The sequence below is a fragment of the Megalobrama amblycephala genome, linkage group LG19, assembly GCF_018812025.1.
Source record: "Megalobrama amblycephala isolate DHTTF-2021 linkage group LG19, ASM1881202v1, whole genome shotgun sequence".
In the NCBI taxonomy this organism is placed as follows: Eukaryota; Metazoa; Chordata; class Actinopteri; order Cypriniformes; family Xenocyprididae; genus Megalobrama; species Megalobrama amblycephala.
The window spans coordinates 22,536,861-22,561,171 of record NC_063062.1 but is presented as its reverse complement, the minus strand read 5'-3'; the positions used below and the strand labels follow the sequence as shown (position 1 = coordinate 22,561,171).

General features: G+C 35.1%; 1 protein-coding gene and 1 long non-coding RNA gene across 3 annotated transcripts in view; both read right to left on the bottom strand.

Annotated features, from left to right (window-relative positions):
- Positions 1-859, bottom strand: part of lepa (leptin a) — a 2,329-nt gene extending 1,470 nt beyond the window's left edge. The window contains exon 1 of one of the 2 annotated variants that reach the window (XM_048168686.1): positions 707-859. The gene's annotated coding sequence lies outside the window, so the exon portion shown is untranslated. The remainder of the gene's footprint in view (positions 1-706) is intronic. The other variant, XM_048168687.1, reaches the window with a different exon arrangement.
- A 13,920-nt stretch (positions 860-14,779) lies between these two features.
- LOC125254535 lies at positions 14,780-19,384 on the bottom strand. Its single transcript, XR_007181687.1, has 2 exons — positions 19,252-19,384; positions 14,780-15,461 (listed from the first exon to the last, which is right to left on the bottom strand). It is a non-coding gene; the product is annotated as an uncharacterized LOC125254535 (long non-coding RNA).
- Positions 19,385-24,311: the final 4,927 nt, after the last annotated feature.

The window sequence follows — 24,311 nt, the reverse complement described above, 5'->3', positions numbered from 1 at the left end:
TTGTAGAAACACTTTTTGCAACAATAAGTTGAAGGAATCGTTTTCTGTATGACATTACCAATATCTTGTGTCGTTCTGGGACAAAGTATTTTCTATCAAAAAACTGAAAATCACTGAAGCTCTGTCTAATCATTGTACAATCTTGCAATCCAGGCTTGATATTTCGGTTGATTGTATATGACATTTAATCTCTGATATCAGGTCCTCCAAATACTAATAATTCAAATTAAGAACAGTTTGTCCAACCAAATACAACATTTAAAAGAGGGTTCCTTGCACATGGAAATACATCTAAGGGAACTCTAATGTAATGGCGCCTGTAGTCTTCACAATGAGTGTGTCAGACCTCTCCAGTCTGCAACATCAAGCAATTAAGAGTTCTGCTATGTTCAATCTCACTTCTAAATGAACAAAACGACAGCCTCTGTGCCTAGATTTGGATTTCAATATCTGGTAAATTCCCCAAAGAACATGTTGCCCTTGTATAAACAATGATTGCTTCATTCCAAAAGCACTCTAATCTTTTTTTTTTATCCCCTGTGTGGAAGGTAAAACTTTCTGCATAATATAAATAATAAAAATACCCTTTTAAAAGGCTATAAAAATTAGATGACAAAATCACACATTATTAGCGAGAATGCCGGTGCTCAGAGCTGCAGATAGTGTGAGAGTAGTGATGAGTAGAGAGAGAGTGAAGGGGACTTACCTTTGAGATGTGAGGATTGTATGATACCCAGGCTCCATGAGTGGTCAGGCTTATATAGCTGAAAGCTGTTGACTCATGTGTGAATCACCTCAGCCATTCCTTCCCTCATTCTCCTAGTGCAGAACAGCATGAGGGGGGACACAACACAAACCTCGAGCGGAACACAAACCCATCACACACACACACACACACACACACACATGTACTACAAATATTTGTCATTGTAATACATCCCACCACAGTCACCATGTGATAGGTATGTTACAATTCACTATGGATTTTTAGCTTTTAAAACAAAAAGCTAGTCTTACAGCAACACTGTCCCCAAGGGATGAACTTTGTTGAGGAACTCGCCAAACTAAGTAAAAAAAAAATCACACCCACTTATTGACCAGATCCTGATCAATTACTGTGGGTTTCAGGATGCAGAGAGCATTGAATAATATTTGTAACATTAATAGTTTAATTTTATGAAATAAAAAGCAAATATCTTATTAGCATGAATTTCCTGTCGGTTTTATGCCAGCTAGTGGTATTTTGCCAGATGCTAAAAAGCACTCTAAAGCAATCTAAAGCTAGTTGACCAAGAAAATTGTACTGGTTAAGTTAGTTATGAATCTTGTAGGGGGGTACCTGGTTTAAATACATTTCCCCCTTATTTTGTAGGCATTTTTGTTCAGAATCAAATATTTGTTATGATTCAGATTGGTTTGGTTTAAAGTTTAACACTTAGGATTTATTTTTCCTACTATGGTAGTAAATTGGGGGTTACTGACGTTCTTCCAAATATCTTCCTTTTATTGTTCAACAGAAGAACGAAATTCATACAGGTTTGGAACTACTTGTAACCAAACAGATATTGTCCCCCATTGACTACCATAGTATTTATTTTTCCTACTATGGTAGTAAATGGGGAGCGAGATCTGTTTGGTTACTGACGTTCTTCCAGATATCTCACTTTGTGTTCAACAGAAGAAAGAAATCCATACAGGTTTGAAACTACTTGAGGGTGAGTAAATGATGACAGAATTTTCATTTTTGGGTGACCTATCCTTTTAAGCATGAATTATCTGAGTAAAATATCAGAATATCAAACAACAGAATCCAAAATGTTGAGCTGCTGAGGAACATGGTTGAAAAACATTGCGCTAGACAACAGCAGCACTGTGAACAACAAGGTAGGTACAGTCATGTAGAGGAGAAACAGCATTTAAATAAAAATAAATAAATATATAAAAGGGTCTACGGAGACCTGGGTGTCCATCTGAAACAGCTGGAGGGTCTGTAGAAAGTTTTTGATCAGTGCTGTGGAGAAAAATCTCTGCCATGCCATACCTAGCAAAATGAAATAACCGTTCAAATGTCCAGCGGATTGCTTTTTCTGAGTGTTTTCTCAATGGATATAAGAAAAAACATCTTCAGTAACATTTACTACCATAGTAGGAAAAATAAATCGGTAGTCAATGGGGGGCGAGATCTGTTTGGTTACTTGTTTGGTTACAAGTAGTTCCAAACCTGTATGGATTTCTTTCTTCTGTTAAACACAAAGGAAGATATTGGGAAGAATGTCAGTAACCAAACAGATATTCTGATCTATCAAATGAACAATATAAGAACAGTAAATTATTGACAGTCAGGGTCAACAACTATGCTGTCATTTTTGTTTGATGTGGTTTAGTATAGCAATGGACACTGAACAGCTGGAAAGGAAGAATATGTGGCAAAAAAAAATCTAAATATTGCTGTTTGAAATAAACAAAATCATTCTATCATTACGTTTTCTTCAGAAATGTGTTACCTGGATGGATTCCCATAACTGAGGCTGTGAGTAACTTTCTCTTATGATTCAGATTGGTTTGTTTTAAAGTTTAAAACTCTTATATGAAGATGTTTTTTCTTATGTCCATTGAGAAAACACTCCGAAAAAGCAATCCGCTGGACATTTGAACGGTTATTTCATTTTGCTAGGTATGGCATGGCAGAGATTTTTCTCCACAGCACTGATCAAAAACTTTTACAGACCCTCCAGCTATTACAGATGGACATATTTCAGATGGACATAGACCCCCCCCCCCCCCTTTATTTATTTATTTATTTATTTATTTTTATTTAAATGCTGTTTCTCCTCTAAATGACTGTCATCATTTACTCACCCTCAAGTAGTTTCAAACCTGTATGAGATATCTGGAAGAATGTCAGTAACCAAACAGATCTCGCCCCCCATTTTACTACCATAGTAGGAAAAATAAATCGGTAGTCAATGAGGGCGAGATCTGTTTGGTTACTTGTTTGGTTACAAGTAGTTCCAAACCTGTATGGATTTCTTTCTTCTGTTAAACACAAAGGAAGATATTTGGAAGAATGTCAGTAACCAAACAGATCTCGCCCCCCATTTTACTACCATAGTAGGAAATATAAATACTATGGTAGTCAATGGGGGATGAGATCTGTTTGGTTACTGACATTCTTCCAAATATCTTCCTTTGTGTTTAACAGAAGAAAGAAATCCATACAGGTTTGGAACTACTTGAGGAGTGAGTAAATGATGACAGAATTTTCATTTTTTTGGTGAACTTATCCCTTTAAATATAGAATCAGGTGTGCCAAAAAAGGGAAACTGCCTAACTGCAGTGTTAGTTCCTACAGGAACAGTGTTCAGAAACATTGATCTAGAGTATTGAGCAGTCAGGTGTTGGTGTTGTGAGTCACAGGACGGCCCAACTGTGGGTGGTCAGGTTGCTGTAATGGACAGATCTCTCGCTAGAGAGTTCACAGTGCCCCCATGCTGAACTCGCTGTGACTGAGCTTTGCAGCAGTTTGGATAAATACATGCAATGAAAATTTAAATTGGATTAAAAAAAAAAGTAATAGAAGTATTTATGATGTTTTGCTGATCTATTATTCTGATCTATCAAATGAACAATATAAGAACAGTAAATTATTGACAGTCAGGGTCAACAACTATGCTGTCATTTTTGTTCGATGTGGTTTAGCAATGGACACTGAACAGCTGGAAAGGAGAATATGTGGCAAAAAAATCTAAATATTGCTGTTTGAAATAAACAAAATCAAGTCTTCAGAAATGTGTCACCTGGATGGATTCCCATAACTGAGACTGTGAGTAACTTTCTCTTTCCGCAGAAAAAAATGGGAGGAAGATACAAATATTACGTATATGAGTGGAAAATTGCAGGAATGTGAATGTACTGTTGGGAAATGTCCTCAGTATGTATTATTCAACGCTACATCCATCAGCACGTTGTAAATCACTGGAGGTTCAGCCAAAATGTACAGCGTGTGTGCATCTCAGACTCTCTTTTAGCATTAGCATTACAATTCAGAGCGTCACATTCCAGAAGTTGCGCCACATCTGTTCTGTGTTGCATTAATTATATTAAACCTGTCACCTGGTTTCCGCCATTCGCAATATTCTTCACGCACAGCCAAAGTTACGGGAATCCAGCGAACAAGACCACAGAGGAAATGTGTCTGTTCCTGTAGTGTGTGCTATTTTTGTAGTTTTGGGGTATGCGTTTGTGTTTCTATTCCTGGAGCTGGAGTTTTCTTTAGATCTCCAGAGACTGATAGTGAGAGGAACACAAACTGTTCAGGAATGCATCCATGTTTCCTTGTGTCATTCCAACTTTACACACAAAACATTATTGTATATGTTTACATGCTGATTCAGCAAACAATGTGAAGCAGGAAGAAGAGTACCTTACATGTAGTTCTGTACCTTACCATGCCACTGTAAAAACGACAACTCAAAATTGTTCACCTTACTAAGATTTTTGTATTTTTTATTTTATAAATTGAGTTAATTTTATTTTGAAGTTGTAGTTGACACCCAGTTAGAGTGAGTTCAACTTATCTGCGCATGCTCATTTGAAATTTGTCATGGCAACCGGCTGCGACGGGGTTTCCAAGGATTTTCCCAGGAGCTCCCTGTGAAAGTTTGCGTCCGCCATCTTGTCACAATGTCAGCGGTAACTTTCCCTGACGTCTTTGTCGAAGAGAAACATTCCTAATTTCAAAGTTCAGAAAGTTCAGATAATTTGGCTTTTTCAGCTGGGGATTTACACATTTCTGTTCTTAGGCACTATACAACTGTTTATCGGTAATCTTTGTCAATATTGCATTATTTGTAAGGTCTCAACAAGAGTCGGAAAGTAAAAAATAAAACTGCCCATATTATAGTACTGAAACCTGATGTATTTGCTTTGGGTATAAGATTACTTGTTTACATTGTGGAATTGTAAAGCTGTTTGTGCCAAAGTCGTTCAAATAAACATGCATAAATTAACCTGTTTACTGTCAGTGGATGATTTAATGTGGGGGGGGGGGGGGGGGGGGGGTAATTTAAACTCAAAATAGTAAGTTATTACAGGGGATGGTAATCTGAACTCAAAATAGTAAGCTTTTACAGACTTGAAAGTTCCAGTAACTTGAATTTAAAAAACTTAGTTGTCAGAACTTGAAAAACTTAGCTTACGCAACTTAATAATTGTAGTTCTTCAAAACTTAAAAAATTAAGTTGATATCTTCAACTCAAAAATTCTGTGCAGTCGGTTGCCTTGAAAATTTGAGTCGAACTAACTTTTTCTTTTTTACAGTGTGGTGCAGTCAAGGTAATACTACGGTAAGGAATGATTACCATATTTATAAACTATAGTATTTTTATTGTATTCTAAGATGCTATGATAGTATATCAGTATATCACAATATATATATATATATACATGTGTGGTACACAAACTACTCAGATTAACAATTAAAAATATTGTAATTCGTGAAACTCAACCTGAAAATGCAAATGAATAATGTGAAAAACAAACACATTTGGATTTGTATTACTTTTATACAACAGGCACTAATATAACAGAATATAACAGAATATAACAGAACAGCCCCTACAATAATGACACATCCAAAATATGAACAATACCACGATTCTGTGTTGGTATCATGATACTTTAACCAGTATAGTATAGCTGGACATGATTAAGGTATCGTGACAACCCTATTCCAAGATACTTGAAAGAATAAAATTGTTTCCCTAAGGTCCAAAAACAGTTTTTTTGTTAGCCTATATGTAAATATTAAAATACAGAAATTTAAAGCACATTCTGTTAGAATTCACAGTGAACATCTCTGTACCAATATTTAAATTAGGCTATATTGAAGCATGCCAGTTGCAGAAGTGTGGTACAGCTGTGCAAACGAAAACAGTTTTGAGCCTCCCACACACACACACACTCACACACACGCACACAAAACTTTCTTCTGAATCAACACGCTGAATTAATTAGATTGTCCTGTTCCAATCAGGTCAGTGTGTATAATATTTTATTGACGATTGTCCTGTTCTAATCAATTCAGTGTGTCCAGGCACCAGCTAAAAATTCCAGAGACAATTTGGCTTCGAGTTCATGTCTAGTGTTGATTCTGGAGAAGATATTTTTTGGATTGGTCAAGCATTTCTCAGAACTGCTCAAGAGATAACCATAAAGTCGGATTACAAGAAAGAGAGAGTGCAGAAAGTGTGACAAAGGAAAAACAAAGTTGAGCCATGAGACCTATTACATAGGCCAGGGAATGGGCAATGATTTCTGTGCTCTGCATCATTGCCGAGCTCTACTCTGTCTTTTTTACGTCACACAGGGCAGGAAATTATGTGTTTTAGTCACCTTTTCACGCTCCCGTGGACATAAGTCATAGTATTGCAAAGTAATTGCTTTGTAAAACAAACAATAATCCACAAAGTGACCCATGATGAAGAATCATTGGCTGATCCTTGCTTTTACAGTAAGCAGCAGTCATTTCAAAGACGTTTCTATCCAGAGTGACTGTTCTAAATCATGAATAATCTTTGTGCAACGATTCTGAAAAAATAAAAAGTGAAACATAAACCATGAGTTAATCCAAAACTTAAAACATGAACTAGAAACTTAAATAGAAACCATAACAGCATACAAACTTCAATACATGACAAAGTAACATGAGGGCTTAAATACACAAAAGGGCTTTTCATACTTGAAATAGTTAACCCTGGGTCATTCTAAACCCTGGGTAAACGGAATCCTGGGTTATCATGCTTCACGTTTCACACTGCTCATGATTTACCCGGGGTTAACAATTAATCCTGGTTATTCATAAGCTGACATTTGTACAATGTACACTGTAAAAAAAATCCCAGTAAAATTTATGGTAAAAAAACGGCAGCTGTGGTTGCCAGAACTTTACCGTAAAAAATACAGTAGCAACGTAAAAAAAAATCTGTTAAATTTACGGTAAAATAACGTATTTCATTAACTGATATAATGTTAATTTACCAACCTAATGAAGTACTAATATCTGTTTTGTACCTTTATAATACACTGACAGTCACCAAACACAGTGGTGATGAGAGTCACATGATGAATCAAAGTTCATCACAAGCAGCTTTACCACAAGCTGAGGAGGACAATACTAATATATAGAAGGTGCACACAGTGTCATTCACACACACACTAAACACCATCATGGTAACATGCATGAAATTTTTAAAAATGCAATAAACATTAATTTAACAACATTAGATGTAACATAAAACCCTAATGTACATAACTGATTAGAAAAAAAATGAGATGAAAATATATGTATAATATATGAAAATATATCAAATGTGAAGTGTCACGCAGGGAATTGTGGAAATGTCAATTTACAGTTTTTCACTGTAAATTTTACAATGAATTGTTATTTTTCACTTCCAAAAACTGTGAATTTAACGGTATTTTACCGTAAAATTACATTAAATGTACCGTTAGATCTATTACAGTTATTCACCGTATATAGTACGGACACTTTCTGTAAACCAATTGACAGTTTTTCACCGCAGCATTTTTACAGTCTTTTACTGTTAAAATCACAGTCATTTTTTACAGTGTACATTGTACATTCCTAAACCCTGGGTTAACGTTCTTATTGACATATTTGCAGTGTCAGTGTCAGTGTCATTGATTGGATAAAGGCAACACGCGACCTGTTTACATAGCTCTAACACTGCATCGTTTCACACTGTACAAGTTTAGCACTGCAATGCGGGGTTAACACCGCAAAAGCAGTGCTAACCCTGCTCCGAACTAGGGTTTCATAACCCCGGGTAAAAACCGGTGCTAACCCCGCTCCTAATTACAAGTGTGAACCATTTCTTTACCCGGGGTTAAAAAAGCTGTTTAGAACGACAATAACCCAGGGTTAAGCGAAGTGTGATAAGCCCTAAAGACTAATGACAACAAGGAACACCTGTGAACAATCAAACAATGAACCAATCAGAATGTGATACATAAACAGGGGACATGACAAACAGGAAATATGACTGTCAAGTCAAGTCACCTTTATTTATATAGCGCTTTTTATAATGCAGATTGTATCAAAGCAGCTTTACAGTGATAACTGGTACAGTTGCAAGAAAAAGTATGTGAACCACTTGCAGAATCTGTGAAAATGTGCAAAATTTTAACAAAATAAGAGAGATCATACAAAATGCGTGATTTATTTAGTACTGTCCTGAGTAAGATATTTTACATAAAAGATGTTTATATATAATCCATAAGACAAAAAAATAGCTGAATTTATTAAAATGACCCAGTTCATAAGTATGTGAACCATTGATTCTTAATTCTGTGTGTGTTTACCTGGATGATCTAGGACTGTTTTTTTTTTTTGTTTTGTGATGGTTGTTCATGAGTCCCTTGTTTATTCTGAGCAGTTAAACTGAGCTCTGTTCTTCAGAAAAAATCTCCAGGTCCTGCAGATTCTTCAGTTTTCCACCATCTTTTGCATATTTTAATTCTTTCCAGCAGTGACTGAATGATTTTGAGATCCATCTTTTCACACTGAGGACAATTGAGGGACTCAAACACAACTATTAAAAAAGGTTCAAACTTTCACTGATGCTTCAGAAGGAAACACGATGCATTAAGAGTCGGGGGGTGGAAACTTTTGAACAGGATGAAGAGGTCAAATTTTTTTTTTATTTCGCTTGAATATCTTTTTTTTTTTTTTTTTTCCATTTAGTACTGCCCTTCAGAAGCAACAGAAGATACTTGCATGTTTCCCGGAAGACAAATTAAATACAATTTACCTTGATCTTCAAATTCCAAATGTTTTCACCCCCCATCTATTAATGCATCATGTTTTTTTTCTGGAGCATCTGTGAACCTTTTTTTAATAGTTGTGTTTGAGTCCCCCAATTGTCCTCAGTGTCACTGCTGGAAAGGGTTCAAATATGCAAAAGATGGTGGAAAACTGAAGAATCTGCAGGACCTGGAGGATTTTTCTGAAGAAAAGAGCTCAGTTTAACTATTCAGAACAAACAAGAGACTCATGAAGAACCATCACAAAACAAAAAATGAGTGGTTACCGGGTCGTAGATCATCCAGGTAACCACACATTAAGAATCAATGGTTCACATACTTATGAATGGGGTTATTTTAATAAATTCAGCTATTTTTTTTGTCTTGTGGATTAAATGTAAACATTTTTTATGTAAAATATCTTACTCAGGACAGTACTAAATAAAAAATAACATGCATTTTGTATGATCTCCCTTATTTTGTTAAAATTATTAACATTTTCACAGATTCTGCAAGTGGTTCACATACGTTTTCTTGCAACTGTATATACTTTTGGCTGCACAGCAGCTCTTAAAGAAAATGGTGTCATTGTCCAGTTTAAGTAAATTCAGTATTGATTCATTCTGTTGTAAGAATCAATAGTTATTAATTTAGTTAATTTATCTATATCAGTACTGGAGTAAACAGTGATGTCATCATCCTGCTCAGTTCGGTTCACATACAATGGTGTCAGTGCAGGCAGATCAAAACATTGTTGAATATCAAATGTCAAGTGTCCCCAACTAAGCAAGCCAAAGGCAAAGGCGGCAAGGAACCCAAACTCCAACAGGTGACATCAGATGGCAAACAGGTTTTAAAATGGAGAAAAAAACCTTGGGAGAAACCAGGCTCAGTCAGGGGGCCAGTTCTCCTCTGGCCAACAGCGAACAGTGCACGATTATGATTCAGGCAGCTTTTATAAGTCTGATTGGGATCGCAACAGTCAAAGTATTTATTCCAGTTCCATCTAGTTGAAGATCGTATTCATCACGCCGGTATGGACGGTTTGTTGAGTTATTGACTGTGAGAATTACACAATAAAAGACACGAAACATAAAAGTGAACCAAAACACAAAACAGACGTGTACTTTGGTACATGAAAGAGGTTTATTCTTAAAAGGTTAGTTCACCCAAAAATGAAATTTCTGTCATTAAGTACTCACCCTAATGTTGTTCCAAACCCATAAGACCTTCATCTTCGGAAGATATTTTTGATGAAATCCGAGGGTTTCTAAACCACACATAGGTCATTGCACCTTTTGAGGTCCAGAAAGGTAGTAAAAACATACTTAAAATAGTCCACGTGACTACAGTGGTTCAACCTTAATGTTATGAAGTGACGAGAATACTTTTTGTGTGCAAAAACAAAACAAAAATAATGACTTTATTCAACAAATTTTTCTCGACGTAGTGAACTCAGTGCAGGCCGGCTCATTATTGGCCGGCTCCTGCGTCAGTGTCACGCGCATGCATCGTGTTGCTCACGTGTACAGCATCAGCCAATACTGAGCCGGCATTCGGACCTAAACACGGATGCGCTGCACTGTTCGCTACGTCAACGGCATAGGAGACTGACAGAAAAAAAAAAAAAAAATGAATAAAGTTGTTATTTTTGTTGTTTTTGCGCACAAAAAGTATTCTTGTTGCTTCATAACATAACCAATGTAGTCACATTGACTATTTTAACAATGTCTTTACTACCTTTCTGGACCGAAAAGGGTGAGGGCCTTTAATACTTTCTGGACCGAAAATGATGTTGCTGCCTATATGTGATTCAGAAACTCAGATTTCATCAAAAATATCTTAATTTGTGTTCCGAAGATGAACAAAGGTCTTATGGGTTTGGGACGACATGAGGGTGAGTACTTAATGACAGAAATTTCATTTTTGGGTGAACGATAAGTCTTGTTTTTTAGTTAATTCAAAAAGGTACACTATGTAACTTTTAAACAAAACTGCATGCGTTTTGTGGAAGAACATTGTTTTGGTTGTGCTTCGGCTCTGCGTGACTGTGTGGATGAATATGGTCATGGTTAAAACATTCACTACTAGGCTTAAGAGATATAACCAGTTTAGATGGAAAGGACTAACTGAAGACGTTACTGTACCTATATGGTCACCGTGATTTTGCCAAGTAAGACATGTTCCTGGATCAACATATTTTGTTGATCCTGGAACAACATTCCTGTCAGAAAATTTTGTCTTAACCCTATTCCTACCCCTAAACCTAATCCTACCCATAACTTATCCCTAAAATCAGAGGTGAAAGATACTGGAAAGATATATTGAATAACATTGATGTAGAAGCACCTAACCCTGGTTGCAAGCCTAAACTGACATAAACGTTAAACTTGTCCCTCAAATCTGATTGGTTGATTGGAATGTTATTCCAGGATCAACAAAGATGTTGATCCAGAAACATGTCGTACTTGGTGAAATCACATTCACCATATCTATATACATTAATAGACACGATACTTCCTTGAAAAGAAATTCCAGCACAGCGCTACAACAACCATAATGAAATGACCCTTCACAATAGATAATGCTTTACAATGAACTTTAAATAGCTTCATATGACAATTTATCTGATCAATAAAATACCATATTCACCTGTTGAGTAATAAAAACACTTTTACATTTCAAATCCCTCAGTTCGCGCTATCTCCGGAAAGCCAAGTTAATGTTGATTCTCATTTTATTGCTAGCTCTGTCGCATTCAAATTTGCCAACAAATTCTCCTCTGTTCTGTCTGTTTAAAGGTGCCATCGAATGAAAAATTTAATTTACCTTGGCATAGTTGAATAACAAGAGTTCAGTACATGGAAATCTCAAACTCCATTGTTTCCTCCTTCTTATATAAATCTCATTTGTTTAAAAGACCTCTGAAGAACAGGCGAATCTCAACATAACACTGACTGTTACGTAACAGTCGGGATCATTAATATGTATGACCCCAATATTTGCATATGCCAGCCCATGTTCAAGGCATTAGACAAGGGCAGCCAGTATTAACGTCTGGATGTGCACAGCTGAATCATCAGACTAGGTAAGCAAGCAAGACAATAGCGAAAAATGGCAGATGGAGCGATAATAACTGACATGATCCATGATAACATGATATTTTTAGTGATATTTGTGAATTGTCTTTCTAAATGTTATCGTTAGCTTGTTGCTAATGTACTGTTAAATGTGGTTAAAGTTACCATCGTTTCTTACTGTATTCACGAGACAAGAGAGCCGTCGCTATTTTCACTTTTAAACACTTGCAGTCTGTATAATTGCATAAACACAACTTCATTCTTTATAAATCTCTCTAACAGTGTAGCATTAGCCGTTAGCCACGGAGCACAGCCTCAAACTCATTCAGAATCAAATGTAAACATCCAAATAAATACTGCAGTATGCATGACGAACATTTGGTAAAGATCCATTTGAGGGTTATATTAGCTGTGTGAACTTTGTAAATACACTGTATTATAGTCGAGAGCTCATGGGGCAGAGAGCGCAAGGATTTAAAGGGGCCACACACGCTTAATCGGAGCATATTTAATGATGCTTCAAAATAGGCAGTTAAAAAAATTAATTAAAAAAAATCTATGGGGTATTTTGAGGTGAAACTTCACAGACACATTCAGGGGACACCTTAGACTTATATTATATCTTGTAAAAACTGGTTGTAGGGAACCTTTAAAAAAACAAAAAACAAACAAACAAACAAAAAAACAGGTGCTTTCCCAAACCCCCGGATGTCAACCTTTCTCGCTCATTGTGACAACTAACATATGCCCCTCCCACACCATACAGTAGCCGGATTAACTTTTCTCCATTTACGGATATGATGAGACACACACGAGCAAGTGAAGTATGCAATTTCCTGCGGAAACCATCCCGGTCAGTTCTAAAATATATAAACACTTACAGATGTTACAGATTAAGAGAATTAACACATTTGTACTTTGTCTTACTGCACTGGCAGACTTATGTAAAGTTGCTTCTCAAGTAAACTTATGTAGGATTTTTAGATATTCTACTAATAAACAAGTAAAAAAAAAAAGACTGAAAAACTGATATGAAACAATATAAATGTATGAATTTAGGAGATCATCCAAAGAAACTTTGGTTAGGTTAGGAGCAATATGACACAGAGCTAACAATATTCGTAATGTACAATGTCTGATTTATTAGAAAGCTAGACTAGGAATATATATATATATATATATATATATATATATATATATATATATATATGGTCAATGACGTGACGGGTCATTTTTTTGTCCAAAGGCCTTAATAATAATAAAAAAAACAAAGATATGACATCCAAAGTTTGTAAGGTAGTACAACTAAATCTCTTTTATTGAATCCAAAAGATTCAGGTCCAAAGGCCAATACAGCCATTTCATTTGTGATTAAATATCTTAAAATGTAATAAATGTATATTTTTTTTTATTCTGGCATGATTTTATAACATCATATATCAACATAGTGCAAAATAGTATTAAAATTATGTGTAGAAGTCGTTGCTTTGTTATGAGAAAGAATGTCCATAAAAATGAATTTCATTGATGTCATTCGGAGTAACCAATATGGGACCATTTTGGATTAAGTCATGCGATCAGTATCATGTGACAGGATGTGACATCATTCAGACACCTGCAAAGGACCACATGGTCGTGAAGCAAAGTAACTAACTCTCTTTTAACTATTTGAAAAATTAATGTTTTCACATCAGGTCATTCGGTACAACCGCTATAAAACATGGAAAATGTTTTAATATTTAAAAAACTTGCACTAAATATAAAATGTTTAATTGTCCTTTTGTTTGCTAGCTAGCAAGCTAACTATCTATCAGCCTATTAGCATTGTTTGAAAATACCGTCATTTGGCATAACCAAAAGTGTCATTCGCTAAAACCGAAATTTTGGTTATACCGAATGACTTTTTTGGTGACAAATTTTGTCCATCTTGTAAAAAATGACAAAAGCACTGTTAATTGATTATAAAAACCACATAATCTCATTGTTAACACTTAATAAAACTTCAAAATTATTTATATCTCCATTATGTTTTTTTTTTTTTTAGTTTTAAAAACCTTATTTGTCAATGACCCATATAACTACTTTTATACAGTGCTTTTTGTGTAGTTAGTTTTGTGTAGTTATGGCATTTATTGTCAGAGGTCATCATGCTACCTAACCAAACCCTGACCCCTTAGGAATACATCAGCTTTTACATGCTGCTTGTCTAGACCACTGAATGACAGTGGACAATAAATGAAGTCTTAGTCAGTGTTATAAAGACGTGCAAGACTGGGGGTTCCAGTAACCACAATCATTATTCCAGATGAGCCATGTGAGCATTTCATAATCACCAACATCACTCAGAGTGTTTATACTATTTCTTTAACAATGTCACACATTTTTACCAAATTTGGCATCATGCTATTTTTTTAGTGATTAAATAATTAGACTAAAATCACATCGGTTATGGAATTAAACTGGTCAGAACTGTCTAGTTTTTATATGTATTTTTTTTTTCTCTTACGATCAACATTTCACAACAGTTTAGATAAAGAATTGTCTGCTTAAGCTTATAACTACCTGTGTAGCTGCTTCTGGTTTTGTCTAATCCAAATGGTTTTTCAATTATTAGGTAAACAAGGTTAAAATGATACCATACTAACATTGTATTTTACTAGTAATGTTAAACACATGGTTGAGTAAGAGCCAATTCTTCGTCATGTTGTTAGCTTAAACCGGTTTACAGGAAATTCTTTATAACTGTTGTGAAATGTTGATCATAAGAGAAAAAAAAACAACAACAACATATAAATTATACAGTTCTGACTAGTTTACTTTCCATAACTCCTTTACCGCTTTTATCAATGAGTTTGAAGCATAGGCTTTCTACTAAATGAAACAGATTTTTTTTATTTAATTCACTTACACAGACATATACACAGAAGCACTATAGTACTGTGTTTCAAAAAGCTGCATGACACAATGTAGTCTATTATTCAAAATAAGACAGGGATAAGGTTTTGATTACTACAGATCAGAGACAACAGCACCACCATGTGGCTGATTTTGTCATGACATACAGAGGCTTGCTCAACAGTTAGTTTTGATGTTTGAGATGTACATTCACATAAGTATACATACAAGTGTTTCATATGACAAACAAACTTAAACTGTTTTAAATGAGCAGTATTCAGCTGTTAGTAACAATCAGGCTATTTTTGGAGTTAGGGAATCATCTTAAGAAATTATCTTTGTCCTTTATCCTCCTATAGATGCCATAACATTATGGTTTATTACATTATGTTTATATTACGCATTTAAATGTCCAGAGTAGAGACAAAAACAAGTGTCAGAAAGAGCAAACCCTCAGTCCTGTGAGAAAGTAGGCTCGAAATCCCATCCTCAGCTGTCAGGACCCCCCACAGATACTTTTTGGGGTAAGGGCTTCCTGACTAGTGACTTATGGAACAGCAAGCCCAGACCGCAAAAAGACCCGTGAAGGACAGGTGAGAGAGACAGAGAGGAAGAGAGGGAAAGAAGCAGGCAACAAATGTGTGCTGTAAATCTTCAGGTAATCTGAAACACATTAAGCACAAACCTAGTTAGTACAGTGTTTTCTCTCTCTACCCAGACAGCAACAAAGAGTCGGCCCAGATCCGGCCCACATCTGGTCCATGTGTAATCCACATTTATCAGATGTGGGCCGGATCTGGGCCACACTATGTTGCTGTCTGGGTATACATTATAATATATCTTTAAAAAATACTTTACAATCAGACTCCTAGAATAAAAACCAGCCCTGAGCACCTAGTCAAAACGCATGAATCTCAAATCTCTTTACACAATGTCATTCTTGCAAAACAGATCACTGCTAGATTAATAAATTGTTATGATGCAAAGTCAGATAAATATTTACATGATTCTTTTTACATTGACACGTATTACCTTTTGACTTCATATTTTGACAAACGTGGAATTAGTATACAGCCTGTGTCAAACTATGGTTGTTAGATAACGTAGTGTAGTGAAATAAACTAGTGCTGTGTGTTAGTAAACGTGTGGTGAATGCAGCATCCGAGTCAAAGCACATATGAATTTAATGACAAGTTAAAGAGTTGAAATTATGTGTGTACATTTACTTATTGTGTTTCAAAACACTTAAACACTTGTGCTGATATTGAGGTGGGATACGGGTTAGGTTAGGAACAGGTTTGGCGGTGTAGTGGGTAGGTTTAATGGTGTGTTAAGAGGTAGGGAAAGGGCCAACAGTGTAATTATAGATGTAATTACATGCAGGTATTTTTTAAAATATAAGTACAATGTAAAAACATTTATGTACACAATAAGTGAAGATACTTAATATTAAGTGGGACAATGTGTGCAATAATTCCACCAAGCAGGTCTATGTCAATGGAGGAATATGCAGTGTTGGTGTGTAATAGAGAGAAAATCATAATTAGATGGATGCTTATGAAAAGTGGTTTGGTGGCCTTAACTACTATGTACTTACATCAAAAAAAGTACAATGTACTTATTGGGTTCATTGAATTGCAAAACACTTTTGCTGCTATTGAGGTGGGATACGGGTAAGGTTAGGGAAAGCTTTGGTGGTATGGATAAGTTTAAAGGTAGGGGTAAGGTGTAAGGGATGGGTCAACAGTGTAATTATAAATGTGATTACAGAAATTAATTACAGATTTAATTACATGCAGGTGTTTTTAAAATATAAGTACAATGTAAAAACATGTACACAATAAGTGCATTGTATCAAATGATTAATTTAAATGTAAGTACATAGTAGTTAAGGCCACTTAATATAAAGTGGGACCCAAAAAACAACAACAACAACAACAACAAAAAACAAAATTCTTGCTGGTTCTTAAAAAAGTTTACCTAGTTACCTAGTTGCCTTCAAATTTTGAGTTCACTGAAATTAAAAATTTGAGTTAATACAATGAAGGCGATTGGTTTAATCAACAGAAACTCAAAATAGTATGTTATCTGAACCACATTAATTATTTAAGATGATTTGACAAAAGAAAAACTGTGATAACAAATCCATGAAAATATATTTTTTACAGTGTATTTATGAAGGAGGTGCAAAAATGTAATCTCTATTGTAAGTAAATTAAAAACAACAGGCAGTTGTGATTCTAAACCTGTTTCTGACAAGATTAAAATACAAACAGTAGTTATTTACCACAGAACACACTGTGTGAATGATGGGCTTTTCCTAATGATTCACAAAATATTTACTGTAATGAATCAGAAAAATTTGTACCTGATGACTAAAGGAATAACAGCATGACCTGTTTAGGCCGATCACACCAAAGCAAATTGTTCACCCCTCCATTACATGCAATTTTCAATTTACATTTTCTACAGTTATCCTTTACGTTACTAGCATATGTAAATCATGCACGTCTAATTTATGTTAAGCTTATGACTTTTCTGTGTCTGTCTTTGTTGGTTCTTTCTGTAATCACCAATAAATGGACCAAACCATAGCTGAGCCCAAAATTAGCAGCTTTTTTTAATATAGTTCTTGCTGTCTCTATTCCTTTCACCATTTATTAACAGTGTTACTCAAAAAATAATGAGAAATTGCAACGCTACATTAGAATACAGTATGATGGAATGCAATGTTTATATACATTTACAGTACATACATTCATTTCTTTTCAGCTGTTTTATAGCCAACACAGATATTTTGCAAACACACTATCTCCGTTTTCCAGCATTAAAATTTCTATTCGGAAAGCTTCCAAATTCAAAACTGAGTCTTCAAATAGTAATGACCCTTAGGAATAACTAACAGAAGCTCAGAGGTACTAATTTAACACTCGTAAACACTGAGACAGATCTGGCTTTACTAGCCATACTGTATGAACAGCCGTGATCAAAAATAGAGACATAGAGAGAGAGGAAAAAGAGAAGGTTCATTTACATCATTTATTTCATAGGTCACAGTAAATGGTGATGTAGATTCTGTAGTGTATGTGAAAGATGGGCACTTGTTGACTTGTAGAGCATCCAAAGATATTTGAATTATATCTTTTCTTTAAAAATTAGATTTTTTTTAAATGCCTAATAATAAAAATGAAAGTAAAACAGGTTGATTTTACAGGAGTGGTGTACACTAACAGAGGTGTGTGATTCTAGTTCTGCTGAAAAATACTACTAGAACAGGCCTTAATAGTTACGTAGTAGGAGAGGCTACGATTTGATGTTTCGAAAATCATTTTGTCACTTTGATAGCGCAGTAAAGTGTATTTGTGCATATTCACGTAATGGGATTACTTTAATATATGAATACATGAATGCATTAGCTATATAACATACATGTTACATTATAATAGGCACACTTTTCATCGTTATTTGTTTTAATCCATAATTTAACTCATCACAATAATTTAATATTAATTCAATTTTATGAGCTTTAAAGGATTAGTTCACTTTAACAATGAAAATTACCCCAAGATTTACTCACCCTCAAGCCATATGACTTTCTTCTTTTGATGAACGCCTTCCGTATTCAACTTACGAAAAAAACGTTTTTTACATTTTCGTAAGTTGAATACGGAAGGCGGTCTGGCGGAAGCTAAGTATTTTACTTTATAACTTGTTAAAAATGGATATTTTTCTTACACAAATGACTTTATTAACCCTGCGGAGCCGTGTGGAGTACGTTTATGATGGATGGATGGATGAACTTTCTTGGCTTCATACTCGTTCACTGCCATTATAAAGCCTGGATGCATCAGGATATTTATTAATATAACTCCAATTGTGTTCATCAGAAAGCAGAAAGTCACCTAGGATGGCTTGATGGTGAGTAAATCTTGGGGTAGGCTAAGTGAACTAATCCTTTAAGACTTTCAATTAGATTTTGTTCTAGTAAGTCCATTCAAATCAACAATCAATAGCCAAAAACATGCTTTTAAACCTATGGCTCCAGTTAAGCAGGTTTTCAATTAAATTGGTTACACTTTATTACACTGTAAATGGAAAAATGTCAGCATTCTCTTTTCTGACTACAAAAAGTGATGATCATCAAGACATTGATTTTGACATTGAACAGCATTGCAAAAATATCAAAACACTTCTTTTAGTTTAAGAGTGTACTGAGGTGTATGAATAAAAAATAGGAGCCTTTGCATGTATTACATTATTCCTCCAAGATATACACATAAATATACATCTCAAGTCTGTTTATATTTTGTAGCTATTATTGGGAAGCAGTGCTTCACTGTTTGACTTTGCCTTTAGTCTAGTATAGTATGCATATGAACAGGCAAATCAAACCAGTATCTTTTCATTATTATTTAAATGAACAATGTCATGTTATATGATGAGAATTACTCACCCTGTCTCAGCGTGTGTGACTGATGGAGTGTCTGTATGTGCGCGTGTGCCCGGAGTGTCAGGGAACTGTCCGTGGTGCTGAACCCGTCGGTAACGCCCTACATATGAGAACGAACGAGAAAAAATAATGCAAAACCCCTGTTTTCCAGCACCCGCATTTGAATGACAGCAACAAATAGTATTACACGCCTCCAACACGTATGTAAAGCCATGCACACGATCTGTTCACAATAGTGCACAATTTTCTAAACAAAATGTCTCGTGCGTGCACAAGCATCTGTTGGCTGCTCCACCAGGGTCAGATGATTATTATACTTCATCATAGTACGAGTAAAATATTACTAAGCTGTAAATGACTTAAATGTACTTTTTTTTTTTTAAATCATGCATGCATGCATGCTTAATGCAATCTATAAAAGAAACTTGTTACAGACATCATATTCTTATATATCACTATACATGTTTGTATACCTGCCTGTGTTCTCATCATTCGCATCACGTGCACTCATAGTCCAGTTTGAGCAACTAACTCGTATTCTGTTATGCATTACATTGAGTAATCGTACATTATGAATATGAATATGTTATTACACTACTATGAAAGAAGAAAAATTGCTCTAACCTTAGAGAATCAACCCTAATTATGATTTATGAAAAATTTAAATACCTTTTTTTTCCCGATCGTAGACGCTTTCTGGTTGTTCTAAAAAAATATAAAAATAAATAAAAATAAAAAACACACACACACAAGATGTTCTTCAGTGATGGCTTTCCATCAGAACAGAGTAAATCTCACCCAGTGAGTCCCATCAGTCATTGCATGAGCAGTGTGTGAGCTTTCAGGTGGAGAAAAAGAAAAAGCTGCCTGATCTTCCTCCTATAGACACCATTACTCCACATTACAGTCCAGTAGAAGGGAAAAAACACACACACACTCACACTCCTTGTGCGCGTGCATTACTACAGCCGTAGTGACGATGCTGTGCATTATGCGTTTAAGCTTTATGATGTCGACGTGTATAATGTATGAATAATCCCTCTATGTTTCAGAAGATACTGCAAAATCTAACGGAAGCGCTCAATTCCTCCAGTCAGCTATTGACCTGCATTGACGTCATTGCGTCATTAGGTTTCCCCTGGAAACACTGGCGTTCTAAATATAGTAACACATTAATTCAGCGCGCGCGACTATTTGTATCAATCCATAATGCCTTATCTGATGTGTTTTCATTTTTTGAACGCATCGGCCTGAGTAATACAGAGCTCATGCGATGATTAAGAGGTTCCCCTTCATAATTCAAGTCTCCCATTCACGCTTTTGTCATTAAAAACAATTTGTCTTCGTGCAGTATCTGCATTATACAAATACATCCTGGGTTGAGAGCATGGGAATCTATTTCTGCAAAAATGACTTCAAATATAGATATAGTGGGGTCCAGAATGGGGGTTTGCACAATGCACTATGCTAAACTATACAATAACATCGTTTGTAATGGGAAAAAATGCCAGTGCCAAAATTCTAAATCTTTCAACACAAGTGTCTGACAACTTCATTCATTTCAATTATTAATTATCAGTAAATATAAATATTTACATTATAAGTTCATGCTCTAATATTCCTTAAAGCGATAGTTCACCCAAAAATTTGATGTTTATCTGCTTACCCCCAGCGCATCCAAGATGTAGGTGATTTTGTTTCTTCAGTAGAACACAAATGATGATTTTTAACTCCAACCGTTGCAGTCTGTCAGTCAAATAATGCTAGTGGATGGGAACTTCTACTATAAGAGTAAATAAAACTTGCATAGACAAGTCCAAATTAAACCCTGCGGATCGTGACGACACATTGATGTCCCAAGACACGAAACGATCGGTTTGTGCGATAAACCGAACAGTATTTATATCATTTTTTAACACTAATACACCACTATGTCCAACCGCGTTCAGCATTCGCTTAGTGAGGTCTGATCGCGCTCTGACAGCGGCAGTGATGTCTCGCGCATATACTTCAACGAGTGCTAGACATCACTGCCGCTGTCAGAGCAAGATACAATAATAAAATCATGAGATTTTTTAAATGGTGCCAGTCATTGACTAAAAGAGTTTGAACTTTGTGTGCACACTAACACGTCTTTTCATTATTACACATTTACATACATTTATATTATATATCAGATCTTAAAGGGTTAGTTCACCAAAAATGAAAATTCTGTCATTAATTACTCACTAAGACCTTCGCTCATCTTCGGAACACAAATTAAGATATTTTTGATGAAATCCGAGAGGTATTTGACTCGTCCATAGACAGCAACATAATCACCACTTTTAAGGTCCAGAAAGGTACTAAAGAAATTGCTAAAACAGTCGACGTGACTGCAGTGGTTCAACCTTAATTTTATGAAGCGACGACAATACTTTTTGTGTGCAAAAACAAAACAAAAATAACAACTTTATTTAACAATCTCTTTTCTTCTGTGTCATTCTCATACGTTGTTTACGTCCAGCGCTTCCAGGTTCTACGTCAGAATGCAGACTCTTTATTGGCTGGCTCCTGCATCAGCATTACAAGCATGCGTCATGCTGCTCACGTGAACAGCTTTGGCCAATACTGAGCCGGCATTCGGATGTAAACATGAAAATCTTTACTGTGCTTACTGTGTCAACTAGAATAATGACAGGGAAGAGAAGAGATTGATGAATTGTTATTTTTGTTTTTGCACACAAAAAGTATTTTCGTCACTTCATACAATTAAGGTTGAACCACTGCAGTCACGTCGACTGTGTTAACGATGTCTTTAAGTACCTTTCTGGACCTTGAAAGTGGTGATTATATTGCTGTCTATGGACGAATCAGATACCTCTCGGATTTAATCAAAATACCTTAATTTGTGTTCTGAAGATGAACGAAGGTCTTACAGGTTTGGAACAACATGAGGGTGAGTAATTAATAACAGAATTTTCATTTTTGGGTGAACTAACCCTTTAATCATTCATCTCAAATATGAGCCCTATTGGCCCAACAAGCCCAAATGGCATCGAGATACATGGGTTAATGAGAAATAAGGGTGATGAACAGAAGAAATCAAGTAAAACAACCAATATTTTCCTTAATGGCTCCTCCATGGCCCTTCCCTGAAAAAAATGCACAAAAAACACTGACCTAGGCTCAAAACTGAGGGTCTACATGGGTCCTCTCAGTGATATGTCCATTACTATAAAATGGCTCCCTACACAATATGATATCAATGAGGAAACAATTATTTGTGTTGTTTTTCCTGCTTAAAATTGGACACTTTAACAATATCAATAAACATTTTCATAATTTTTTAATTAATTTCTTTTTTATATGTTTGTTGCCTCGAGGCAACATTGTACCACAATGGAAAAATTGAAGCATTTGGCATTTTCATGTAGAAAAAATAAATATATTTATTGAAAACATCAATTTTTCCAGTTTTTAATGTATTAAAAGTTTCATATTTAATAAAAGGTAACATTTTATATCCAGCTGTTGCCCTCAGGCAACATTGTACCATAGTGGAACACAAGTATTACCAAACCATCATATTATTATGTTATTATATCAAGTAAGGATTGTCACTATGATTTCATCTTCCTCATCAGTATGACCCCTCATGCTCACCCTCATCATCAACTGCCTGTGTTTTATACCTTTTTGAAGTGCTATAGAAAATGTGCAGATCATAATATATGCAGATATAGTATGTGAATTACTATTCTTATAAGTGCATTACAAAATCATGTGAAAATGCCTGTATGGCCTTAAGCGATTCCATTATGGTACAATGTTGCCTTGAGGCAACATACAGTTTTTTTTTGTGTTTTTTTTTTAAACATTTGATGATATATAATGTAAAGTTTTGAAAATTTATTTTAGTTTTATTAATTTATTTACTTGCCAGTGAAGATGACTTGTATTTTTTGTGGGTGATTAAATGAATACAAACAAGTGAAAAAAGCACTTTTCATTGGAGAAAATATGGAGCCATGTGATGTGCACATGTGTTGAAACAGGACACAAATTAGACCACTGTTGGTCATGTTTTGGTCTTTTTTGCACTTTTCTTGATTAGTATTTGAGTTATTCTGTCCTGAGATATGTTTGATTAATCAATTAGTGCCTTATTTTATTAAAAACAAACTAAAATAGACCATGTTGTCCGTACCATATAAACCAAAATGACTGATTTTGGCAGACAAAGTAATATTTTAAAATCAAATTGCTTCACTGATTGTTTTTCTAAAGAAATAGCATTAAAATATTATGCCAAACGATTTATACAACAATTATGTTTAAAAGATATCTCTCCTTTTAATGATAATTCTTTATTTATTAAATTTATCTCATATTCAGGTTACAATATGCATACACATACATGCAGCTATAATAAAAATATGAATCATGTTGATTTTTTTTTTTTTTTATTTACTTTAATCTAGTTAATATTAATTTAGCGCTTAGAACCTCTTATTAAACCACTGATCTGACTGACAGACGCGACTCCTGTGTAATGATGATGATGACTGTCACATTGGAGACTGAAGAGTCACGACTTAACTTCTGCTGCCATCTGCTGGCTGTCTGATGCAACTACACATTGGCTCAGTGACTAGATTTTTATAATAACTGTTCAATCATCAAAGGCTTCATCTTTTAGCTATCAATTAAAGTGTAACACTTGTTTATTTGTGAAACGCCACTATAGTCTAGAACATCTGTTTAGCATTAAGCACAGTACCAAGCACCTAACAGTACAGGTGAAAAATTAGGCCATTTACTGTATACATTTAGTGTACTTCAATGACCACAGCCATATTATGTGAAATACGTATTAAATGAAGTATTTATCTTCTTATAAGTAACACTTGAAATGAAACCACATTGTAATATTGGACTAAAACATATTTTATTACACAATTATGTGGTTCAAATAAACAAGGATGGAAATTCTGGATCTGGATAAGTGGGAATGCTTCATGTAGAGAATTGAGGAGCTTGGCAACTTATAGTGGCCGATCGTAGCAGCCTGGCAGGGCGAG